This window comes from Patella vulgata, chromosome 7, assembly GCF_932274485.2.
Source record: "Patella vulgata chromosome 7, xgPatVulg1.2, whole genome shotgun sequence".
Lineage (NCBI taxonomy): Eukaryota > Metazoa > Mollusca > Gastropoda > Patellidae > Patella > Patella vulgata.
Window position 1 is genome coordinate 65,133,052 of NC_065885.2, and position 9,388 is coordinate 65,142,439.

Here is a 9,388-nt window from a genome sequence, read left to right on the forward strand (position 1 = left end):
GCCCGAAATCTAATAAAACACTGATTTTACGGGCTGTAATAGCAGTAAAATGCTTTTGCGGCCGTCAAATATTCCAAAATTTTCTTTGGGGGTCCATATAGGGTCTGCTCCGCTTCTTCGCCTCTCGAAGAAAACCGGCGCCTCTGTCTGTAAACCTGAAATTCTTTCGGACATTTCTAGTTTTGCTTACGTCATCGAGCCCTAATGAAACCCCAATTTTACTTTTCTTTTAATTGAAAACAACGATTTTTTTACTGAGTTGACTATGGATTAAAACATTTTCTCTGTAGCCACTCTACTTTGTGCGACATTTTTCGGGCATCGATTATTATTTGTGAATGCAGCTGCAACAGTCTGATTGGATGGTCGGAATTCAGAGTGGGATTTCAGTTACAATACCATTGGATACTTTTCGAGTTGCTTACACGGGCTAGAATAGCAGAAAACGCATTTGCGGTGGTTAAATTTTCAAAATTTTCTCCGAAAGGGTGAGGCCCCCATACCCCGCGACGATTGATTGGTTGTTTGAAATTCGGGTCAGTCAGGTAGGCTATATATTTCATTGGACCAAATTGAAGTTGCTGTATTCACAGGCTCGAATAGCAGGAAAACGCGTTTGCGGCAGTTTAATTTTCAAAATCTTCTCCCAACGGTCACATCTCCCTGGACTGTAAACGATTGATCTTTTGATTGGAATTCGAGTCAGCCATCTTAATTAGGCTATATTAGACCACTTTGAAGTTGGTTTGTTCACGGGCTGAAATAGAGAGAGAGGGAGAGAGAGAGAGAGAGAGAGAAATGGGGTTTAACGTCCACTTGACACAAACTATGTCATTTCGGGACTAACATATGGTTCAGTTTTAATTCAATAATTCGCCTTCGCGTAGAGGTCTTTAGCAGTAGGAGGAAACCGGAGGACCCGGAGAAAACTCACGAGGTTGGACAGGCGACCCTACTCCTTGTGACGTACAACCGGGGATTCGAAACCACGCCAGTTGACTCAATGACAGGTCTTATGATACAGCACGCATGTGCTAACCATTCGGCCATTCCCCCCCCCCCCGGCGGAAATAGCCGGAAAACATGTTTGCAGCCGTCAAATATTCCAAAATTTACTTGGGCGGGAGGATGGGGGGCATACCGGTAAGTTCCGCTTCTTCGCCTCTTGACGAAGACCGGCACCGCTGTCTGTAAACCCGAAATCTTTTCGGGCATTTCGGGTTCTGCCCCCTAACTGTCATCGAGCCCGTACGCCTATGATGACGTCTTTCAACGGTAAACAAACTTCACATTGGTGATCAATCTACCGTAACAGTAAATGGCGGAAACTTCAACTTGCAAGATACCTGGACCTATTTGTTTGTCGACAGATTTCACCAAGAAAGTAAAACGAGACGATAGACAAATTAAAGTGAACCATTTATATAAGGGGTATCATATATCAACATAATTAAAGTGAACCAAGTACATAAGGGGTAGCATATATCAACATTTACATAAGGGGTAGTATATATCAACAGAATTTCATTTCATCATATCTTTGTAAATACTGAACGGAATTCCTGATATTCCTTTTAGAGATTAAAGTTTGAACTTTAATTAAAGCGTATATCAAGGTAATTTCTGGGGATGCAGTGGTTCAGTGAGTAAGACCTTTAGTAACCAGGTGTTGACCGAGACCGAGAAACTTCATGTGGATTTTTCGGCCTGGTTACTCGTGTTAGTGGTGCAGGATGGGTGGTCTGACAAGGCACCAAGGAGCATGTATAACAGCCCTTTCCATTGGAATTCAAAATAAGAGTAGGCCATATCGCCGCTGTCCGGGCAAAATTTGCCTCATAGCACACTGTACCTGCTCATGTCTGTCTTCATTAGCCCAGTCGGGGCAAAACATTAATAGTAGGTGCAAGGGGAAGTTAGACTCCATTGGCTAGACTGAATTTACTGATTGGTTGAAAACCTTGTATCTGTATGATTCATTGATACAAGAAGTAACATGACAGCTACTGTTTAAAGATACATTATGTAAGATGGAGATAAAGAGTTGGTCGTTCTTGCTATAATAGTTTAAACATAGATAATACCAAATGAACATATTGAAACTTCCAGTCAACTTAATTTATTTTGAGCCAAGTTATGAGTGTTTGAAGTTTTGACAAGCAATAGCCGATTGTCCAGTAACATTGTCATGATAATAAACGAAGTCCTTTTATTCAGTGACGTCCATTTCATTGTTAATCGATTATATGGCTCGAATAGTCTAATCGATTCAATATCGAAGAAACCCGATAGTTTAGAGATTAGATTATTGGCTTGTTATGAGAATAAATGTCTAAACGCTAAATGACATCATCATTGATATTATAATAATTAATATAACATTTGATACAGTAGGTAGATTTAGATTTTAGATATTTAAAACTAAAAGAGGATGTGTATGATAATTACACATTGGGTGTTTCTATAAATATGTACGTCTCTTTATCTACGTGTTTATACATGGATGATTGTAACTTTATTCTTTTGTGAACAGTTTTATTCATTTTGAATATTTTCTTTTTTCTTTCATAGTTTCAGCCGTTATCAATGAAAACAATCAGTCACCCAGGCCTTGGTTTAATCTTACCGGGTGCACAATTTCAGTTGTAAAAAATCTCTTAAAGCGTGAATTAAACCATGGGATATTTGACTTACAAAATAATAACAATAAAGACACCATGATAGATATAGCTTTATATACAGCAACATAAGAATATGGTAAATACTATAGTTAGGTACATAATATAGAAGTATAGTTAACAGTAATATAGGCACATGTAAAAATTTAATATAAATGACATCACACAAAGAAATGAACTGTGGTTTAACGTCCTGCTTTTAATGAAGATGACACATCACACAATGATATAGAATTATAGTTTATAGAATTTCTGTAGCGGATATAGAAGCTTGGAATGGGGGGGCGTCAAAATCTCGGGGCGCCATCAACAATCCCACGCCACAATGAATGCCAAAACAATACTGGTTATAACACTGATCGTCCTGGTAGAATACTGATCATATTGCCTATATAGTTGTTCACCGATCGTTATCTCGCCGGAAAGCAGTTTTTTTTATCAAGTTAACATAACGTTCATGTCATATTATGATTGTTATTGATTTTTTGTGAACCTTCGGGGCGCTTACTTGGTCTCAAGGGCGCTTACTTGGTCTCATGGGGTGGGGTGGGGTAGGGTGGGTAGTAGTATCCAAGCATTTTAGATTAGCTGAACACCAGATTGAAAGTTTCAGCAGGGCGACAGACATTTAAAGTAATTATAACAATATTGAACCACAGTATGCTTGTAGGTACGATCCGACCACATAAAATATATACACGTCTTATGACGTGTTTAAATAACGTTGTATGAATTTGTAGCTTTTGAAGAAAGGTCCCTAAACCAAAACACTTCATTACGTTACTGAAACCAAAACTTTGATGAATTTTCACGTTTGATGAATTTTCACGTTTTAAACAAAAATATATTTTAATTATAAAATAATAAACGCAAGTTTTAAGTGTAGTTAATTTAAATATAAAATAAAACATAAAATCTGTCTTTCATTAGAAAAGTAAATATATACTCGACATCACAATACACAATATGCTGAAAGTACTTAAACTTTATGTTCACAAAGGTATACAGATGGCTACACATTTTCACTATATACAAGATGGTGTACGTTAACCTCCCCTTTCAAAGGTTAATTATTTGTGCTCCCTCCCACCTTTATTAACCACGGCGTATTGATCTCCACTAGGTCCTATCTTAAATTCTGCCCTATCTTCACCATTATTCTTCTTCTTTCCCTCTTTTTCAACAACAGCGTATTGATCTCCACTAGGTCCTATTTTAAATTGTTCATCAACCACCACGTCATCAGTGACATCATCAGAACTAATATAGAGATCATTTTCTAGATATTCCATCCCTTGGTTACCGTTGCTAGGTTTTAGTTTATTATCAATCACCACGTCATCAGTGACATCATCAGAACTAATATAAAGATCATTTTCTAGATATTCCATCCCTTGGTTACCGTTGCTAGGTTTAATTATATCATTATCAATACTGGTATATGGATCATTCTCCTGATTAATCATTTCATTATTCTGTTTAGGTTGGTGAGTTATTTCCCCTGATCTGTTATCTGGAATGTTCTGGTAAGGATGGGGATCAGTCTCTAAAGCTTCTGAACTTTTATAATTCTTGTCTTTTCTCCGTTTGTTTATTACACTGTAATATACAAAATAAGTTGCGAACTCATAAAACGTTTATGTATTAAACTGTAATAGGCCTAGACAAAATAAAGTGTACTTAGTTTCCTCGACAGGTAAAACGTTTATATGTATTAAACTATAATATAGAAATAAGTTGAAGTGGGTTGCCTCTACTGATAAAACGTGAGTTGCTGTCTAATAAAACCCAAAGAGGCTTGGGATAGATTTATTTTAAGACGCACTCTTGTTAGTCACAATCGAAGATGGAGTACGACTGCGTAGGGAAAATAATCCCTTGTCGAATTAAGTGAGATAAGCCTTTTTAAAATACTCATTTAGCCTATACGTATAACTGTTCACAATCACTGTGTCATTGACGCTGTAATTGCAACAACCCTCTGTACTTTGTTCGACATATTTTTAACCTGAAATCGGATTTTGACAAACAATTCTACTCGTAATGGCACCGAATAATTCTGTCATTGGCTTTTGTATCTAGTCAACATTTAATACCAAGGATACGACTTTCATTATTAAATGTGTTAAAATGATGAAACTATTAAGTAAGTTAGCGTAGCTATCATAACTTTGATAATTCTGCATTATAAATCATAGAGGATATAGAGTTGATACTAACCATATGACCATGGTAATATAGATTGAATATATAGAGATGATATAGGCAATATTGATGATAAATTACAAGGAATGTAATATAGAGATGATACTAACCAGATTACTATGATAATAATGATGACGATTATCACAATCAACCCTCCTACAGCTCCACCAATTATAGCAATCACTGAAATATATAACATTCGTAAAACTTCTTCAACAAGTTCCAAGATAAGATATAATAACGATTTATTCTTTCAAAAAGATAATTTCTAGTTTAAATTGTGTACGGTAACAAACTCCTTTAATCCAAGATTACAACCACTGTCAGATAATCACCATAAATCTTCGCTATGTTGATGGCTATTTTAATTCCCTAAGGAAGATGTGATACCAGATCTTCTAGAAATGGTTATCATACTCTCGTCGCTACTTATATCTACCTACGCTTTTTAGAAATAAAGAAATACATTTGGGTGGACTCTTTCCGATATAAAGATGGACTTACTCGAGTTATCATTCTTAGATGTTGGTGTTGTCTGTTGCTCAGATTCATTCCCAAATGTTATTCTTGTGGGTTGGTTTGCTTCCCTACGAGATGTTGGTTGGTTAGTTACATTACTGGATGTTGGTTGATTAGATTCATCACCGGATGGCGCTATTATTAATGAGAAATAAATAGACTCATGTTGATCAAGTATCCAATACTCAAAGTAAGATTTATACAATAATATGCATTTAAAAGCTGGCTATAGAAAATGACTATAAACCTAAAGCAGGACGCTCATCTTGTGCTGATTTTACCACCAAGTACTGGTGTTATCTGTGTAGTACCATGGGCCTTCCTGTCAGACGTGGAAAGCGAGGGAACCAAAACCGGTAGCCACATCCTACGTACGACCCATGCATCTTTTCTTACTACATATCTTAGTAGCCTTGTGATCTTCTAGTATTTTCACGTTGTGTATTTACTCCTTACTGTTTTCTTAAGACATAAGTTTTTCTTACCAGGAATAACAATGCAACAGTTCGTTTGTACATTTTATATATCATAGCCGGATACATGGATACAAGCATAGTACAGATTACAATACTAAAGTCATTCTCAAACACTAGCCGGCCATTCTGCTGTTAGAAATTGTTACATCTTTTCCCTTCCAGAATCTGTCTGCTGTCTAGGAACTCACATGGTAATCTCTCCGGAATCAAATGAAATCTGCTTAAAAGTTTGCCATGATTTCTTTTATAGGACCTATTTACATCACGTACATACTAGGCTAATCATGACACTGAACCTGTGCAATTACTGATATGATTGGTCACTTAAACCAAAGGATGCAATAGGTAAATTTCCAATCACGTGTAATCTGGTAACATGTTGTTGACAAATAGAACCAGCTATGTTTTGGTTCTATAACTCAATTTTATATACCCATCTGTCACTCATATTTTAGTGCACATTTAATACAATTAATTGATACAATATAATGCCATCATTGATTATAAGAGCAAAAATTCTAGCAAAGGTCTTACATTTAGTTGTTTCTGGCAATTGTTTGTTTGGTAATATGCAGTTTCCATTTCCTGTTTTTGTGAACCGCCGTGGTTCCGTGAGGAAGATGTCTTGCTCGCTAACTCGGAGGTCACTTTTTCGTTCCCGATGTTGGCCGAAAAAGTTCATTGTAATTTTCCAGCATGGCTTCCCTTTGCCAGTGGTGTAGGACAGGGGGCCTTGAAAGGGACAACGTATAGTCGTTCAGATGGGACGAAAAACCGAGGTCCAGTGTGTACGTTGGTGTTTGGAATAAAAAAAAGAGTAGGCCATAATATTGGATGGTGTATCTCCATCTTCATGAAGCCCTTCAGTGCAGAACAGTAGGACGTTCAACCCATTTGAAGACCGGATTGATAATGTTCTCTCGTGGAATGAAACGTACAAGAAGTGAAGGATTGGAACCAATAACTCGTATTATGTGTAAAAACAAATACAACAGAATAATAACAACTAACTTATACTTTCTGTGAAAGACGTTTCTATATAAGTAGGTTTATAGCTTGTTGTTGACCATCTTGATTTACCACATGACAGTCTTACAGATGATGATGATGCTGAAAAGAAAACAAACATTTCTGTGAAAGATGTTTCTATATCAGTAGGTTTATAGCTTAAGTTGTTGACCATCTTGATTTACCTCATGACAGTCTTACAGATGATGATGATGATGCTGAAAAGAAAACAAACATTTATAAGTGAATGAATGACAATTTGTGTATTTGCGTATATACCAAGCAGTCGAATTAGAAGATCTGGAATTTCTCGAACCTGTACATGCTCAATTTATGGGTTCAGATGGTCGATCCATTTCAATATGTCCACATTTGTTTTAAACACTATTTTATTCAGAAATTGAAAGGGATTAGGGGAACAGGCATGGCCTATATGACCTCTCTCCTAAATACAAGAATTAATATGGATATGTAAAAAAAATAAGTGAGTAAACAACAAAACAACATTTTATATATACATATTTACACATTGGCCACGCAGTTGTTCATATTCGCATTTTGATCGATATAGATGTTACACTGATCTTAAAACCTTCTGCTGCTGTCAAAAACATGAGGACCTTTTCAAAGATGGCTAACGAAATATAACTGCTGCTTACACCGTATAACATATTGTGTGTATTGATAAAATTCGGTGGTAAAATATTTATAGATATTTTGCTTGGATCAGAATGTAAGGAGCAATGTAAAAGAAAAAGATCGGTATCTTTGAAGGAATGACAACGATCACACTCGGGGCTGTCCGAAATATGCCTAAAAAATGTATGCCCCATTAAGTCACTGCAAGAGAGACGAAGACGACTATATAATATTTAAATTTTTACCTTTGCCAAAGTAAATTTTTATCTTTATCAATCATTTTAGTTTTAAATATACTTATAGAGGTCGAATTGTTAATATTTATATCAAGGTTATTCCATTCTTTTATGGTAGAACGTATAAAGGATTTAGAAAATAAAGTTGTTCGACAACAGTAATCAGTTAAATTATTGCTATTGCAAAGATTATAAGGAGCTTTGGAAAACTGAATTAAATTGTGGAGGTATAGAGGGGTTAGCTGATTAATAATTTTGTACATTAAGATGAGTTTGTGACGCCTTCGCCTCTCTTGCAGAGTGATAAAAGAGGTATATAGTTTTCAAGACCTAAGACAATTAATCATTTACTCGTTTTAGTCAAAATAATGTTAACGTGTTTGTCCCATTGTCTGAAATGTCAATCCCCAAATGCTTGTGTTGACAAAATTCTTTAATAGGAATTCCGTCCAAATTTAGTGTAGGTAACAGTGGGTATCGTTTATTGGGTTAAAAGAAACCAACCACGTTTTTGCCCATTTGTTTAACATTTCAAGATCACTATTTAAGACAGTCGCACATGCGGCTGGGTCATTAATTTTTAGATAGATGCTAGTGTCATCCGCAAAAAATTCGTATATTCGAGTTTTTGTTCTTAACGATATCATTTATATATATAAGAAAGAGAAGAGGGCCGAGGACAGAGCCCTGTGGTACACCAGCATGGACGGTCTTAGGATCACAGGAGACTCCACTTACAACGACGCTTTGCTTTCTGTTATACAAATAATTTTTGACCCATTGATGCAAGTAACCTCTGATTCCAGGCGCCCCAAGCTTCTTACACAGTGCAACATGCCACATCCTGTCAAATGCCTTGCTAATGTCACAGAATTCTGTCCTCGTATACTGACCCTCGTCTGTGACTTGACAAAAGAAATGCTTAAGGTTAATTAGTTGATAGGTAGTTGAGTCACCGTGCATAAAACCGCTATATAAGTTAGTTATGACTGCATTATCCCTCATTAAGTTATAGACATGCTTGTAAATACATTTTTCGAAAATTTTAACAATGATGCTTAAAAGGGAAACTGGTATGTAATTACCGCATTCAGAAGGTTCGCCCTTTTTCAGTATTGAAATAAAATTAGCTGATTTCCAGATTATCGGTACAGTTTTTGTCGAAAGGGAGAGATTGCATAAGGGGTTACATATTTCAGATGAGATAGAATTTAATAATTTGCCATTTATATGATCAGGCCCAGTAACTTTGGAGGTATTTAATGATAAGATCATGTCTTTAACTTCTTGAGATGTTAGTGTTAGATTACAGAGTGAGTTTGGATTGTCTACATTCATAATGTAAACATATTTTATTGATACGGTCCCTGTTATTCATTTGACATAGAGACTATTAGCTTGATAACGTTGAGAGAATACTCTTCGAAACGTCGCCAAAATAAATAAGTAGCTGTTTTTTCCATAAGTATGTGTTTTTGTGTATATTACTTTAGGGTTGCCATATTACAGCCAGTTCAGCCATTTCATATTTCATTCAAACAAGAATGTGGTCGTATAATGCAGCCCGTCGCGGGCTTTTCCGCTTTAGAGGTCGGCGAATGGTGACTGCAACTCACCAATATATGGA

At 36.2% G+C, this 9,388-nt stretch overlaps 1 long non-coding RNA gene across 1 annotated transcript; it reads right to left on the reverse strand.

Moving 5' to 3' along the window:
- Positions 1-2,748: 2,748 nt before the first annotated feature.
- On the reverse strand, positions 2,749-7,010 carry LOC126828622 (uncharacterized). The gene is made up of 4 exons (XR_008788838.1): positions 6,890-7,010; positions 5,388-5,537; positions 4,994-5,066; positions 2,749-4,277 (listed from the first exon to the last, which is right to left on the reverse strand). It is a non-coding gene; the product is annotated as an uncharacterized LOC126828622 (long non-coding RNA).
- Between the last annotated feature and the right edge of the window lie 2,378 nt (positions 7,011-9,388).